Here is a 17,197-nt window from a genome sequence, read left to right as displayed (position 1 = left end):
TGAAGAAAAATATTTGAGGTGAAGAAAAGCTCGCAGGTTTCACAAACACGGTCAAAACAAGAGGCTCTCCTCTGAAGTCCTGCTCTCACGTGGGAAAGCCGGTTGGACGCGTGCACAGCGCTCTGCCGAATGAGCTGCTGATAAATCTAATCCTGAAGGATTGGAAATGAGGTAAAAGAAATTTTGATGAAAATTATGTACATGTACTTTGACAAGCTCATAAACACTGCAGCCATGATAAGTTTTCTTATTTTTTTTTAAGACCTGACACAACTGTATAAGCCCAAACTCTAATTTTTACAGCCCTGGGTTTGGAGATCTGTCATTGGGAGATATAATGGAAAGAATAATTGCTTGGTGGCTGCACAAACATGAGATGTGTTGTCAGGCTGCAGTTTGGAGGCTACATCTGGCTTCGGAAATGATTGATGCTGTCTCTGTGTGTGATTTGGGAAACAATTTTTTTTTTTTTTTTCCCCTAACACAACTGACATGCTGAACCTTAGCGCAGCCGGAGCAATTAAATCATTATTAATGAAAACTTTTCATTTATTCCTTCTACTTTCAAATGCAGCTTTCGAGTGCGGCATTGCAACACGCAGCAACGGCAGCGAAAGCAGGCATGTGATTTCAATTTGAAATTAAAAGTCATGTCTGAATAACAGAACAGCATTCTCATTTCCTAATACTCTGCTTTTTACTACTTTGCATTCAACTGTGAAAAGTCTTTTAAAACTCTGAACAGCAGTAAAACTTGAATGAATTTTTGACCCATTATTGCATAGCGGGTGCGCTTTCCAAGTTCGAGAGACTGCCAAGTTCTCCCCACCTAATATTTCCACTTTAATTGTGCCACTTGAGAAATTTACGTGCCTCAAAATATGGCATGAATCTTACGCTTATTGCAGTATCATTAGCAGCAACATTTAAGCAACATCTGTGTGCTATAGAACTAATTGAAGTAGCAGAAGTGGCAGCTGTAAATCCACAGGAAGATGGCAGTTTGCACCCAGCACTGCTGAGTTAGCGGGTAACTGTCAGCCTGTTCCTGCAATCTGCTCTCGAGGACTACGGTACAGGCACACAATGTCCAAAAAAATACAGCGAGTAGGCTAATGATCCTATTAACCACTTTGCTGCACCAATTTGGCTGTTTTTCCAGTTTCCTTGTTGAATTTCATTATATATTTCACCGTTCCAGTAAAAAGTCCAGTACGAGATGTGTTTGCTTTTAAGCCACTTAGTTCGGGGAGCGAAGATCCTTCTCGGTTGAATTAATGTGCAAATATATATGTATATTTTAATTCCATATATTTCTCCATTTTTTCATTTTTTAATTTTTCTTCATCGCACGCACCTCAGTGAAAAAGAACTTTTACCAACGGTTAATGCTGGTATTTAAAGCAATGACATTTTCCTCCCCAGGATGTAACATTTTCAATAATCAATACAGCTGCGAGGGGGGCCGGCTGAAGTCTTTTTTAGGTGTGTGGGTTAAAACACATCTTCATCCGAGCCGGGAAGGTTGCTGCGCCGCACGCGTGGCCTGCAGCTCGTCAGGGCACCGCCGCTGATTTGACTAATTGGTGATTACGAAAGGAGGAAGGTGTTTAAAGTAGCATGTCCTGGTATTACTGCATAATCCAGGCACACGGCATATCAGGACTCCAGAGTGTCTTCGAGCATTACCCACGTCTCCATCTTCATTTGCTTCTTGGGGGGAAAAACAGAGGGTTTAGAAACATTGAGATATAATGGAATATAATGTAATATAGGTAATGTGATGTAATTTAATATAATATAATATAAATAATAATATAATAAATATAATACATATAATACGATATAACGCAAGATAATACAAGATAATACAAGATAATATACGATCTATATGGTATGATATAATAACATAATATCTTATAATATAATATACTGCAATAAAATGCAATAAAACCTAGCGCTAAGCATGACGCTGTGGTGCGAGAGCCATGTTCCTCGGCGACCCCACGCCGCAGCGAGCAGTGCCCACGCTCCACCTGCGTGGCCGTGCAGCGGTGGTGGGGTGCGGAGCTCCGTGAGCCCCCGTCCCCCTCCTGCCTTCCCCGGGCACTGGGGCAGGAGGAGCCCGGTGCGGTGCCGGGGCCGTGCTCGCCGAGGGCCCCGCTTCATTAGAAGCCCGGCACGTCCGCCCGGCTGCCATGTGACGTGCCGCGAGCCGCCGACATTTGTTGTCTTAATGCACAAGTACTCGGGGACCCAGCTGATAAGGGACAAACTGTTCTGAATCTGCTGAACTACACGCTTAGGGTGGCACGGACCCCGGCAATATTGAAAATCAATAGTCACGTGGTGGTTTAAAGGTTAGAGGTCTTCTGAATTAACTTTCTAGTACTAAATTACCAGCCCTTCTTCTTTCCTTCTTCTTCTTCTTTTTTTTTTTTTTTTTTTTTTTTTTTATGTCTCTTTATTTATTTATTTTTCCATTTTGGAAGCGCTGGGAAGATGCATTTGCTTTAGAGATACCTCGCTAATGCGTGCCTAAGAGTAAGAGGAGAAAAGAGCCAAACTTTTTAACACTTCGTGTGATGATTTAGACCTGAAGGTATTTCTCATGAGCAAATTTGGACAAAACGAGAAGGCACAGAGACATCAAATATGCTAACGGAGCTGGGAGCATTATTAGAGCCCTGAATGAAAATATAGCAACTGTGGTCATTTAACTCTTGTCCTCCACAGTGCCCGTACTTGTGCGATGTGTAATACTTAAAATAACACGTTTTGTTTTTGACCACGTTTAGAACATATGAAGTACGGGTATTGCTTGAAATATTTAGTCATTAGAAAAGAACTAATTGCATTGTCACAAACGATTTGAACACTGAGGGCAGTGTGGAGACGAACCATTGCCTTTCACCCATGGCACCAAGCACTGCCAAGGACGGCCCTGGCATGTGGCTCCTCTCAAGCACCTTCACAACTGGGCTTTGGCTTCTCTGTTCGCAGGTATTTTAAAAAACAGAGCATATTTTAATTCAGTCAATTGATTTCTTACTTAAGTCTGTTCCAGCATGTCCCTTCCCCTCGTCCTCATTCCTCTGGGTACATCAACAGCTTGAATTTCAGCATCGAGTATTTGCAGTCTGGCTTAGCCTTTAGGGTTAACAGGCACCTAGTTGCCAGCTGGAAAGTTCAAAAATATTCGATCGATCGATGAATTAAAAATGATAAAAAGTAATAGTGCTTCTCCTGGTACCTTGGCAGCCCAGAGGAGCCAGCGCCGCGGCCGTGGGCCGTAGTGAGACCCTCCGGGACCCCTGCCACAACCAGTGGCTTTTGCCACAGGCAGTGGGTTTTGCCACGTATGGTCCAGCATCCAGCCTACACTGCTGGAAACATCATGGGGTGAAAGCCAGCTCGTGCAAAATGAAATGCACCGTCGGTTACACTCACATGTGAAACCCAATGCCTACTTTTGAGGAGTATTTGTGTGCATTAAAAATCCTCACCTGCACACATGCAGAAAGAAAATTCAAAATACACTGAAAAGATCTGCGAAAACCACTCAGATCTAACTACTGGTGTAAACCGAGAACTCCAACCCCCCCCAAACTGCGCATTATTTGATTTTGCCAAACACCAAGTCTCTTGCTTTAAAAATAAATTGTGAACTTCACCTTTTCAGCTCTGGCATTTCCAGGCTCTCTGTTAATAAGTGTCATGTTCATCCCGGACACTGCCACGTGGAACTTCTGTTTGTCTCAGCGTGCCTCCCACCCCAGCACTGGGGCCGTTTTTTTAAGCAGGAGGGCTGCAAACACACCGCAAGCATGTGCTGAACACCCGAACCTAGGACACGTGGCATTTTGATAAAAAAAAAAAAAAAAGTCAAACTCACACAGCAACGAAGACCAAGTTGTACCTAATAAAATAAAACCGGCTGCTAAGCATGTGTTTGGACTCCATCTAAGGCAACACTTAAGCACATACAAAATCTCCCCGATTTAAAAGCTCTGCTCACTTCATATGGGAGTCACGTACGCACAAATTCTCACATAAACGGGGTTGTATCAAGGTATAAAGCAGAAAAATCTTCCTCTGTTCATCTGAGATTTCTCCTATCATAAACTTTTGATTAGGTGGTGTATATGTTATACTACAGATAAAAGTTTCTAGTGGAGTTTTTCCTCGGTTACTGTATGTATATAAACCCGCAGACTGCCGGTGCGCTGCATGGGCACAGGAGGAGCAGGCACTGCTATGGGCGACTTTGTTGTTGTTGTGGTAAAAAAGAGCTAGAACTTTAAAGCCATCATTTTAATCTGACTTAAACTAATATTTTCTGCTTTGTACATGGGCAAAATAATCCTATAGGAAATACTGAAGATTTTTTTTTTCTAACCATTGTTCTTAACTAGTGCACAATTATCGTTATGTTTATTTCTATCAGCAATCTTATTAATTCCCATACTACTTCTGGACCATGCTTGCACTACAGAAATAATTTTAAATGAACATTTATTAAAACAAATGCTTTGTCAGGATATACCCACTCCATCTGGCTGCACTGGACAGGCATTATTTCCTGGATGTGTCTGCTTTATGCAACGTCTTCTCACACAGATCTCACTGACTACCAGAGATCATGATTAGATTGTTGTGGATTTTGTTCAACAGCATTTTCTGCCACAGCAGTCTCGTTGACATTAGCTTATACGCACACTCTCCGCAGGACTCTTCCTCTTCTGCTGCACAGAATATGTTTTATTCTGGAAGAACATCGTTAGCCCACAAATCTGACAAAAGGCAGAGATCTTCTATAAATAACCCTCACTGCAAGGCTTGATGGGCTGCATTTTTCTTTCTTTTTTCTTTTTCTTTTCTTTTTCTTTTTCTTTTTCTTTTTCTTTTTGTTTTTCTTTTTCTCTTTCCTTTTTCTTTTTCTTTTTTTTTTTTTTTTTTTTCTTTTCCTTTTCCTTTTCCTTTTCTTATTTATATTTGTGTGCTCACAATTATGGAGATGAGAGTTTTGATAAGAAATAAAATATGAGTCACGTTCCAAGAATTAAATTTCAGCCCTTGAGAATAAAAGAGAAGCTTTCCCCTTTCTGCCTCCCCAAAACAGTCACCTGCTGGCAAGCAGCTTCCAAGTGCTACAAAGACCTTTCTTAGCACACTTGTTCACTTAGCAGCCAAACATCATTTTCATTGTTGGCATCATGAAGAAACACAAAACAAATAAGAGACAGAATTTAAACAAAAGAAAAAAAAAAAAGAAAAGGCAGCATTGTGCAGCTAATCCTCTATTCATGGTTATATCAAAGCACATTTTTGTTAGTTTTGCCGTGATTCATCTTAATGAAAACCACTATTTTACAGCATATCTCCTTCAGCCCAAAACTGGTACCCATGCTTCTCTCTCTGATGAGACCGTGGGAGATTTAAAGCCGTTAGTTCAGATGAAAGAGGAAGTGGTGTTCCCTGAAACTCCAGAAATTAGTTTAATATTTTCTAAACTGGTTGGTTTTAATTTTTGCATCAAAAGCCTGTGCAGTCTCTATACTAGTAACTGTGAAGTCTCCTTCACACCTAACCTTTAAACTTCTTTTCAGTGATCTGGTCGTTTTTCACCCTTTCTTTGACAGCTTTGCACACAAACTTCATTATCACTTTTTGGGCAAGGTTCCTTTTTCAGCATTTCTGCTTTGTGTAGAAGAACCTTGAGGCAACCAGGAGCTCCTGGCAGGGTCATGCAGTGTCCAGAAATGCTCGTGCAAGGTAGAAGTATCACCCAAGATTTTGTATTTCCAGTAGAAACACACCTGTCTGCCTACCAAAGTAGGTCCACTTCAGGGAATTTAACAACTAGGTCATTTCGTGTCTGAGTTTTTTCACGTTATTTTCTGGTTTCAAGGTTGTTTATATTGATGTGACCCTTCCGTAAATGTGAAGAAATATTTAGTATTAAAAAGTTGTTTTGAATCATCTCATTATCTTTAATGCGGGTATCAAAGTCACATTTAATTGGCCACGACATCATGGAACTGCTTTGAAACAAATATACATAAATTATTTGGGGACTTCAGATAATGGTAAGGAATAAACAAATATTCTATTTTTTTTTTTTTTTTCCCCCACACAGGTACCCTGACTTGCTAAGAAGCACTGCCTCAGGAAGCTAACATTGTAGTTTTCTTTTCTTAAGGCTAGAGAGGCACAATTTTAGAAAGGTTTATTTATTTATTTATTTCTGGGACATAGCTAATCCTCAGCTCTGTTTAGCTCCAATTTCCACAGTCTTGCTGAGACCATTTTTCAATAGATGGACATATCTTCAGAAAATAACATAAACAAACAGCAGTCTGTATGTGAGGTTGCATTTCTTTGCAGGTGGAAAACCATAAAGTCAGATTTCAAAGGAATTTATTGAAAGATTCATCCAAGGCCAACCAATACCATAAAATAAGGTGTGGTGTAACTAGGTGACATTTCTGAAGACTGAAGAAGCTTTCAAGGTCTTATCAGCCTTTGGTGATTGTTGTGGGTCCAAATGCAGGAATGAACCTCATCCAAGCCCAGGGATTCAACAAGGATCAGGATTAGCTTCCAGAAACTTGGAAGAGAGATGAAAGTGCAAGCTTTGGGCAGGATGATATTCCAGGCTAACAGTATACCCTAATAACCAACCTCTGAGCGTCAGTTATACATCATTTCCAGTGAATTTGAGATGCAATGTTTCTACGAGAATTTAATTTGAAAATGGTAGAAGAACCTTAATTTAACAGAATGTCTTCACTGACGGATGGTACATGGTGTCGAATCCACAAACAGTCTGTCTGTTTGGTTTTATTGACTTCTGTTGTCAGGCAAGGAAGACCATGACTCACAGACATCTAGCACAGACTGTATTTTTTCTTCTGAAATTGTGTCTGCAAAATATGGTTAGAGTTGTTCCCTGTCCAAGGAGGTAATGAATTCTCTATAAAACTTGACATTAATTATTCTTCTGACTGTAATAGCAATAATGAGGCCTAGTTTTTCCTCAAAGAAATGTAGATAAACATGACTTTGTAATTGCGTTTTCCTTAATAACTGACTGATATATTTGCTGGTTATCAAGTTACAAAAATTGAGTTTTAAGGGAAGATGACTGTAAGCCAAGGTGAGATCCAGATGGTGATGGTTATCCCATTCGTGGATGTCCCAGCCCACAGCCGGGGCTCGGGCCCATCTCCGGTTTTGGTTCCCAAGATGTGTACTGAGCTTCAGGTAGGATCCATGTCCTTGTCCAGCTTCTCCACGGAGGGATGGGGTGGAATGAAGGGGCCCTGCAGCCCAACCCCACCATGTTCTGATCTCTTCAAGCCTGCTGGGCCCAAACCTGTTGGGTGGGCCCTGCGGCCTTCTCCTGAGAGGTGCCACCAAGGCGCCTGAGGACATACCTCGAGTTTTGCTGTTCTGCTCGGCGGTGGCAGGACATTAGTGGAGGTTTGTTCAGGAGCCTCTAATGCTTTGTCTCCAGCATTTGGCACTGGAGCTACATCTATTGCAGAGAGCAGCAGGTTGCATGGCTTACCATGTAAAACAGAAATAAAAACCGGGCAAAAATTATATGTGATTTCAGCCTCTGTATGCCAAACAGCACGAATCACAAAATCTGCTGGCCTATTTTATGAACAGAAAAGGTCTCCTGCTTTAAAGGTTGGACAGAAATTTAAAAGGTAACTTGCAATGAAAGTCAAGCTGTGAAAAAAATGAATCCAAGAGGCATCCCTGAGGAGAGGAGGGAGCAGAGAAATGTGACCATCAGGTACTCACATGTCAAGAACAGATGATCTGCACATTGTAATTAAAGAGAGAGATGTACAAAAATCTCAGGCAACGACGAGATGCCAGGAAAACTTCAGTGGACTGGTAGTTCTTCGCTCAGACAATGGGAGACGAGGAGGAGTCAGAAGGAGCTGGTTCACAGCAGGGACAGCTCTCCTGAGCTGACAAAGCTTCCCAGGCTCTGTGCTCGCCCTGTGATTAATCACACACACACACACACAAAGCACCGGCTGCGACCAGAAGCCATCCTCCTAATGCATGTCACAAACTTCATAATTCCTCTTGGAACGAGACAACAGCAAGTTAAATTTCTGGATCACTGTCACCATGTCACTTACAGAAGAAGTTGCACCGGGGAACAGTTGGCTATTGGAGTAATTTGGATGGAAATGTCAGTTTTCACAACCTGTGATTTGAGGTAAGTGCCCTGCTATTATCCAGCAGCTCTGTCAGGCTGAGCGCATGCCACGACCTCTGCTCAGCCCCGCAGAGCACCGGCAGCACCTTGCCTGGACCTGGCTGGATGCTACCCTCTGCAAAACCGCATCCTGCCCAAATGTGCGTGCTGCAAACACATGCAGAAATAGCGATCCAAAGCCTCAGTAAATTGACTGGTCGAGATTCGCATTGACCTCTTGGCAGGTTTCATCCGAGTAAGGAATTCAGGATATGGTCAATATGTCCAACTCCAAAATGCCTGCAGAAGTTGCTACCTAGGGTCATATACATCTTATACCACATCTCTGCCAGATTCAGTCAACCCGATCCAATGTATATAGGAAAAAAACATTGTTGTGTAAAAGCACCACAGTTTTGTCTAGTGCCTGCCCCTCAGTAACACTTTTACATACACTTTTCTTCAGAAATTTTGGCATTCAAAAGGCTGCATCCAGTGCACAACCTGCGCACTGCTTTACCTAGGCTGGTTCAGAAGGAAGCAGCATTAAATCAGCGCAGCCATCAAGCCGGGGAGCTCCCAGATGCTTGACTTCAATCAGTTAAACACCAATTCACACCGCGATGACTTAGAAGCATCCAAACGCAATGTTCCTGGATTTAACTAAATCACACCCGTCACAAAGCCAGTAAACCTGCCCGCACGCTGCTGACCTAAAAGTGATGGAGAACAAAGGCAAGTCAGACCAACCATGAGTTACCCAGCTCACGGAGGGGTGAAAGGAAGGGGTCAGCGGAGGAGCGGAGTGCTCCCTGGCACAGTACCATTCCTTGGGGCCTTGTCCTCAGCACTGACCGGCCCACGTGGGAATGGATGCAGGAGAGGCAGCAGCACACAGCCAGTCCTTCATTCAAAATGAGGAGAGATGACTGGCCTAAGGGAGCTTGTCTTGCCACGAGGGGGTTCACAGAGCAGTGGGGGTTCAACTGGGAAGCAGCAGTGGGGTGAACGCCTCTGTGAGTTCTTCCTCTGCCAGCAAACAGGTAGCCCTTTGTTGTTGTTTGTTTTAAATCTTGTTCAAAATAAGAGCTGCAGCAGTAGGATACTCGGCCTTCTTGCTGTCCTCTATATGCTGGGGATGGCGAAGAAGCCATTACGCTGTTTATACCTTGCCGATGGTGCCACTGACTTAGGGGTATCTCCAGGCAAAGCGAGGCCTGAGTACTATTGTTATTTTTAGTTTGAAAGGAGTGGCTTACTGAGTCAGTAAATATAGTATTTTTTATTCATTTATTTTTATATTTTTATGTCAAACTTAACTACAGTGGGAGAAAAATGCTCCTCCAAAATGTGAAGTGAAAGAAATGGAAAACAAGCCAAATTTAGATTTTGCCTGCAGGATAATTGACAAACCAAGAAGCTTTCCTGGCTTCAAAACAGCTGCTTAGATCACAGGTGGCTGTATTCTTAAAGGGTAAAAAGCAAAGCTATCTCTTTTTATGGTATCCTTTTCAGGCATTCTCCTCTGTCGCAGCCACCAGGCTTTTATGTGTGCCCAGGCAGAAGAGGCTGGATCCTGTTGCAACACTCTGTTGGACTATAAACCAATGATATTTGCTTTACCTGTGCACTATCTTCCATGGAACAAAACAACATTTACATCTGGGATCAATTTGCTTGAAATTAAAGTGCAGCTGCTATATCTCTTCTGCATCAGAAGTATAGTGTTAAGGCTATAACATACAGACAGTTACACATTACTTTGCATTGTAATATTTAGATTTGTGTCATTTTCCATCTGAAGTAAAAAGCGTCTTTAAATAAATGAGTGATCTTATACTACATATTTTATGGGCTGTGTACTCAGCAAGATACATCTACATTTGCAATGTGCATATACTCGTCTCCAATTTAAAACTATGTATTTAGACCTTGAATTTTAATGCTTAAACTAAAAGGCAGGGTAGGGATAATGCGGACTGTGCACTCCGAAAAGTTCTGCTGCGTTTGTACGGGAGGGTTGGAGGAGTTTTGTGGTGCTCCCCGGTAAGCGTGAGCGCTTCCAGCCCCCGCTGCTGATCCTGCTGCCTCCCGCTGAGTGCACAGCGGCTCTCTCTCGGCTGCACCCTCTTTAAAGCCGTGATGCACAAGCTTTCTGACACCGAGGGTCACGCTGGCAGCTCACCAGGAGCCAGAGGGCTGCGTGCAATTACCAGCAGCATTTACATACGCATACATATGATTCTTACAAAGAGATAAATGCACGGGGCTTTCATTATTTGCATACAAGGCGCTGCAAATGCACCCAAAGCTTTCCAAAACACACAAGTAGACAAAATCGGCTCTGAAGGCTGTAGCTGAAGGTGCATCGTCAACAGAAGGGCTTCTGTTTCTCAGCAGTCAAGCTTCAACATCTTGTCCACCCCCAACAACTGTATGGGTTTAAAGAAATTGCTCTTGAGACACAAACACAGCTCAGGCACAATTAACAGGCTGTGGTGTAGGTGTCCTCCATGCACGATGTGGCTGACTGGCGTTCCTTTGTCACCAGAAGCTGACACCAGGACGTAAGCCCCAACCTCCAGTGCTGTCCTGCTATGCTGGCTTGGTCCTTCAGAGACTGGTGAGGGACCCACGAGGATGCTCTCCACCAGGACAGGGCCTACTGGTGAGTGCACAAATAGGACATTTTGGACGTCACCTATCCACACACAGACCAAGGACCACATTTCCAGGCATTAAACACCAAAAGGCAGCTCTCAACGCACAGGTACAACGCACCATCTTTTGTTTTCCAGGCATAATTTGGCTCTGAGGTTTCCAGGCAGGTTTACCCATCACCAGTGCCGCTTCACCACCGTGTAAGGCTCTGCATTTTAGTTCCTCACAGCTCGAGTCTGTTTGGCAACAGTCAAATATCGCAATTGTCCAAAGTGCTAAGGAAATTCAACGCATTTCAACTGAAGTGCTCAACAGGCTCCCTACTGAAGTCCAGTATATGTGCAATAACAAAGTTTTGATGTTTTCCAAGTTTTGGAGGCTCTTTCCCAGGGTGCTGCAGTACCCCCAGGTCTTAAGCAAATGGCAAGAGTCATTTATAAACAGATTTTGAAAGGTCATAAATAAACAGATTTCCAGCTGAACCAAATGTTATTATCTTATTTTATTTCCCAAAATAAACGAGATAAGCAACATAGCATGGAAAAGAGGACTGGAATCTAAATTTTCACAGAGTTTTTCCCTATAGTTCCCGAGCAGAAAATTTTCCAATTTTCCACAGAAAACTCCCTCTACAGTTTTAAAAGTACACCTACCTCCACAATTCTCATATTGTTTTACTGACATTGGCAGGAAACAATTTAAGAGAAAACCCAAGGAAACAACTGTCCAGGATACCAGTTGCAGTGCACGGAGCAGGGCAATTCAGTAAAATCAAGACCAATGGTTATGAAGGTCACTCTAAATACAGGGTATTCTACCTAAAAGTATAGCACAGAGGTTGGAACAAGAAATGGAAGTGCAACATGTTCAAGCTATCTTTTCCTCTCAGCAGCTGCAGTATGTTGTGCTTTGGTGAGAATGAATCAATCCTTTTTTTTTTTTATTCCTTTTTTTTTTTTTTTGAGTCATACATACACCACAGCCTACATTGCTCAAACCAGATTCACAGGAACCCCATCGGAGAGAATACTGCAGGTTTTCAGCTCTGACTTTGGCAGAAAGGCAGCTTGTCCAGAGCAAGCCTGCAGTGGTCGGCTTAAGTATGTAAGCCTGTGAAATAGAGGATGCTGCTAATCTAAAGGAATCAGACAATGTACCTGGTCTTTATCCTCTGCCCGGAGAAAAGAGACAAGCAATTAGTCCATCACAGCTTCTTCGCCATACCGAGACTGGAAAACAGATTGAAGGGGTCAAAAAATTCAGAAGGCTCCACATGATCCGACATTTGCCTTGTCACAATTTTCTTGACAACCAGAAGGTTGGAGACAGTTTGCTGGTCATCAGGAACGGCGGTGCAGGAAGACTGATTACTGAGCTGGAGACAAGCAACCGCTCAATTAACAGCCTGCTCCCTCTCAAAACAGTGCCTTCTGCAGGAACTCAGGGTATTTTTAGTCTGCTCTTTTTAGAGGACAAACGTGGTGTAAGACAGTTGCTGGAGCACACAAACATTTCTTCAGATTGTAGCCTCCCAGTGTTGTTTCTGTGGCTACAGAGGTGATCTCCAAACCAAGCAACATTTGGAGGTCCAAACTTCAATCAAGTGCCCTTCTTTTTGCACTTCACTGCATTTGCACCATCATTCCTGCTGCAAAATACACTGATGGCAGTGAAGTGACTTTCATGAGCAGTGTATCAGTTTCATTTCAATTTTGTCCTTTACTTCCCAGTTTGATTTTGGCCATACCGAATGTAACTCAGCAGAACTCATTCCCTGTATGGGCAGTTTTCCTGCGGCCCAGAAGCAGGCACTTGCCTTTCTTGCACGGTGCCATTAGCTCGAGGTTTGTACCTGCGCTGCCTGCTACCTGGATGTTGCTGCCATACAAACACACACAGGTCCCTTTGCCCTCAGCTGTTCTATGTCTCTGCCAGGTATTTTTGGCGTTTGATGGCTTCTGCAAGGACAGATTGTGCTTTTGTGTGCGGTGCCTTCTCAAGTGCTTGTGCCTCCGCCTTGTGAGCAGCGGTGCTGAGAAGGATGGCACTGTTTGGATAAAGGTAAAACCACAAAACCCAGCCCCAAAACCACTCCTACTAGTGGAAATCAGGCATGGGCCTGAGATTCAGCCAGGCTCTATGCTCACGCCTCTCTTTTCCATTTCACAAAGAGCAAGCAGGGGTCCTGACACACGCAGTGCTCTCCCTCCTCACTAATTTCTATGCAATAAGCCTGCTTCAGAAAGCCTTGCAAGGAGACATAACCACTACAGCAGCACGGGCCCGAGGGACCGTGTTAAGGACAGCTTCCTGCAGCTTCCAGATCAAACAGAGGGGATTTGCTTTCTCTTCCTCCAGCATGGCTGGGGCTGTGCCGCAGCCAAAACTCGGTGCTGGGGCCTGGCGAGCGATGCAGAGTGCAGCCTGGCCATCCCTGCCAACATGCATCCGTGCCGACGTCCCTGCTCCCGCATGGGGAGCACAGAGGTTGCGCCCTCAACGCCCACCAGTGATGGTGCAGTACAATGGGCATGCTACGATATCCAGATTATTCTTGGAAAACTCAATCTCTTGGCACATCTACCAACATAAGCTCCCACGCGTGCACGTGGGTGAAGTGCTACCCCGAGCCCCTTACAATGAGGTTATCCGTAACTACAAGGTGGTCTTCTGGTTACAGTTTGGTTGCGAGCACTTTGTTCACAAAGGAGAAGGGCATGCTTTCATTGAGCATTACAAAGAAAGCATTTCATTGTACCACAGCTGTGTTGTTAGTTTAGCACTGAAGGACTGTTGCCTGCCCATTGACCTGAAAATTAAATCTGCATTCAAACATCATCATAGAATCACACAGTCATAGAATGGCTCATGATGGAAGGGACCTTAAAGGTCTTCTAGTTCCACTCTCCTGCCATAGGAAGGGATGCCACTCACTAGATCAGGTTGGCCAAGGCCCCATCCAGCCTGGCCTCGACACCTCCAGGGATGGGGCATCCACAACCTCTCTGGACATGGTGACTCTGTTTTAAAAAACATGCAGCATGTGCTTGCTCAACGAAAGCAGGCACGAGGATCATATTTGAGACTTGTATTTTAAAAATTCTGGGCCCCGGCAGACACCAGGCCCCAGCTGGAGCATGGCCGTGACTGGGGCCTGGTCCCATGGGGTTGGCAGAGCCTGGACATGAGTGAGCACCGTGCTCCTCGTCAGCACCGTGCTCCTCGTCAGCACCGTGCTCCTCGTCAGCACCGTGCTCCTCAGCTTTGTAGGCACATGGCACGCGGGCAGCCGCGGCTACACCGGTGGCACGGGACATCGCGCAGGGCAGCCTGCGGTGCTGGGGCTGGCCCACGCGCTCCAGCACCAAATGAAAAGCGCTGTTTAAAATAACCACGTACGGCACTTAAAGGGGTTTTAAAAATTGATAACTCGACGTACTGTATGGGATCGATCTTAATTACTGCTCATGTGGATTTTTTTTTTTTTTTTCTCTTCTGGCTTTTTTCAATGGAAAAAAAAAAGCAAGCGACCATTAACGAGAAACTTTAAAGGCTCGTTAACAATATCCTTTCATCAATCACAGGGGCTGCCAGCGTGCCACGCTCATGTCAGTTTTCACCTCGTGGCCCCGCTACCAGGCCCAGGCTCCCCGGCCGGCCCCGCGCGGACAGGCCCAGCCGCGGCGCGAGGCTGATGGAGCCCAGACCGCCCCGCTGTCGCCCGCCGGTGCCGCCGGGTCCAGCCCCAGCCCTGCTCCGCTGCCACCCGCCCGTTACCTCACACGGGCCGCGGGCTGGTCTGGATCAGCCCCGGGAGGGCTGATAAGGGGCGAAGGGATGGAGCCTCGGCGGTGAAACGATGGTGCCGGGGCTGGGGCTGCCCCTGCTTGGTGCCCCCCACCCCAGAACAACAGAAATACCAGGACAAAGAAATCAGATCTCTTCTTCGGCAAGAAGAGGGCACCACAAAAATAGCCATATTAAGAGCAAATAGTCTGGAAGTCCCAGCCTGTAAAACAGGGAGAGATTACAGGTTTTGCTAGGAAAAAAAAAATAAAAACCTGCGAAAAATGCTACCTCTTCAAGCCACGAATTTAGTGTTATTTATTTGTTACTCGTACCCTGTACATGTTATTTGGAACAAAAATAGCTCATGGATCTTTGACAAGCCGTGTTTGCACATCAATGTAACTGAAATATCCTGTCTGCCTTAATGGCAAGCGAGTGTACCGCCCGTAATATTTTCCATTGTTTTTAAATCCAGCCATGGTAGCACCGACCGGAGGCACACCGCAACCCAGCAAGGGCAGGGAGTTTTAAAGAGAAGCCTTCGATTGGCATTTCTGTTCAATTTCTGTAGGAATATAAAAGGAATTACAATTAAATCTGTAAATGCAATTCTTTGAGGATTTTTTACATTCCATAAGATTCTTACTGAGCAATTACTCTTGAAATAGTACATAAATCTTACAGGGCTCCCATTGGATTACTGCGCTTTAAGTTTTTAAGCAATCTTTCTGTGGGTTTATTTTTTTTATTGCATTTTCTTTAAAGGAAAGCAGGTCTTCAGCACCACCTATCACAGCAAATAAACATTTTAATGCAACGTGCATCTTTGACTGGGGTGCAGGACATACTATAAATATTATGATTTTTAGATTTGGTAAAACATGAGAAAAATGATTAAATTTAATAATCTATCTCTGGAAGAAATAATGATCTATGATGTTTACAGAAACAGTAGATTAAAATTACTGCCACTTGTCTAGAACTGAATGCATTTGGAAAGTGATAACGCTGTCCTACCAACCACATCACTGTTCATCATTCAGCCAATATGCTGTACGGCAAATATCAAGTACCACTTTAAAGGAGTGTGATGCTTGAGAACTGTTTAGAAAAATTAAATGGCAACTTTATGGGGCAAATAATTCTAGCCCTCATCCAATGACTAATTCCTCTAATTCTAAATGAGGTGGTTGCATGAGCAGAGAGAAGATTTGGGCACATATCTAAAAATGGCCTTATATCTACAATGAACTGGTTTTCTGTTTAAGATGCTTACAGTATGAGCTCATTACGTTGCAAACTCTGCTTGCAAGAAAGTGATCTGTAACAATCCCCGAGCCTGGGGCCCTTTACCATTTGGTACTGATACATAGGATGCAATCTGCATTTTTCATTCCAGCATAAAACAGTACAACCAGTGTCGCTGCAACGCTGCCGTAAATCTGGCCCAGGAAATACAACATATTCCTTTTAAATATTTCCATTGGCCTTAGACTGGCTGTAGAACATGTTTTGTATGGAAAAAAAGGGAGGGGGGAGAATGACCCACCGCAAAATTCAGTTTCTTCCATGGTCAAGGGCATCTATTTCATTATAAATGTAGTTCCGCCAAAACAAATATTATTTTTGAATCTTTCATTATCTTAGTCTCTGGAAATGGGCTAAAACAGCATGTGTTGGTATTAGATGCTGCAGAGCCAGCTGTCGTGCCTGGCTGCACAGTGTCTCAATGTCAGCAGTTCAAAGCACTGCAAGGCTGAATGGGAGGAAACTTGATAGGTCAGAGGAACCCAATTCCAGGCAAAAAGAACATAGCTGTCTTGTTCCGAGTGTTTTTTTTTTTTTTTTTTTCCCCTATGTGCATGAGTATATAGAGATATGTATTCGGACGCCTGTGTTTTAATATCTTTTCCCCACTTTGGTGTTTTCATAAACTGCCGTGACCTCCACCCAGAGCAGGCTGCAGGCTACTTGGGGCCGGCACCAGCACCGCTGTGCGGAGGCTGAGAAAACCCCCAGACCAGACCCTCTGGGCTTTGTGTCTTTTTGGCTGGGGGCCGCACCCTGTCTGCTGCCCAGACAAAGGCAACACTGCTGGTGACAGTGCCACCGCCACCGCATGCAAGTGTCCCCACGTCACCGGGTGGGCGAACACTCACTGCACCACATGGCCTCGTGGATGGAGTGACAGCAGCCAGCTCTGAACACGACTTCCCTCGGGAGTTGGGTGCCCGCCTGGCCAAGGACTTATCCCCCTGAAAACAAGCGCTGAGGTTCACTGTGTGGGCAAAAATACAGATAGGCACATGAAAGAGCGAATGTAAATGCGATACAAAAAACAGCAAGGGATGTAAATGTGAAAAAGGTTAAAGTTTGCTTGATACTGCCTTCTTTTGTTGGTATCATATGTTATAGAAGAAAGTAAAATACACCCAAACTGTACATATTATAAGGCTATATTTTTATCTCAGGGTTCTGGTGACACGTACAAACCACTTGAGCTTTGCTTTCGTGGTTTATATT

This window comes from Oxyura jamaicensis, chromosome 6 (assembly GCF_011077185.1).
Source record: "Oxyura jamaicensis isolate SHBP4307 breed ruddy duck chromosome 6, BPBGC_Ojam_1.0, whole genome shotgun sequence".
NCBI classification, from domain to species: Eukaryota; Metazoa; Chordata; class Aves; order Anseriformes; family Anatidae; genus Oxyura; species Oxyura jamaicensis.
Note: the sequence above shows the minus strand (reverse complement) of the source record.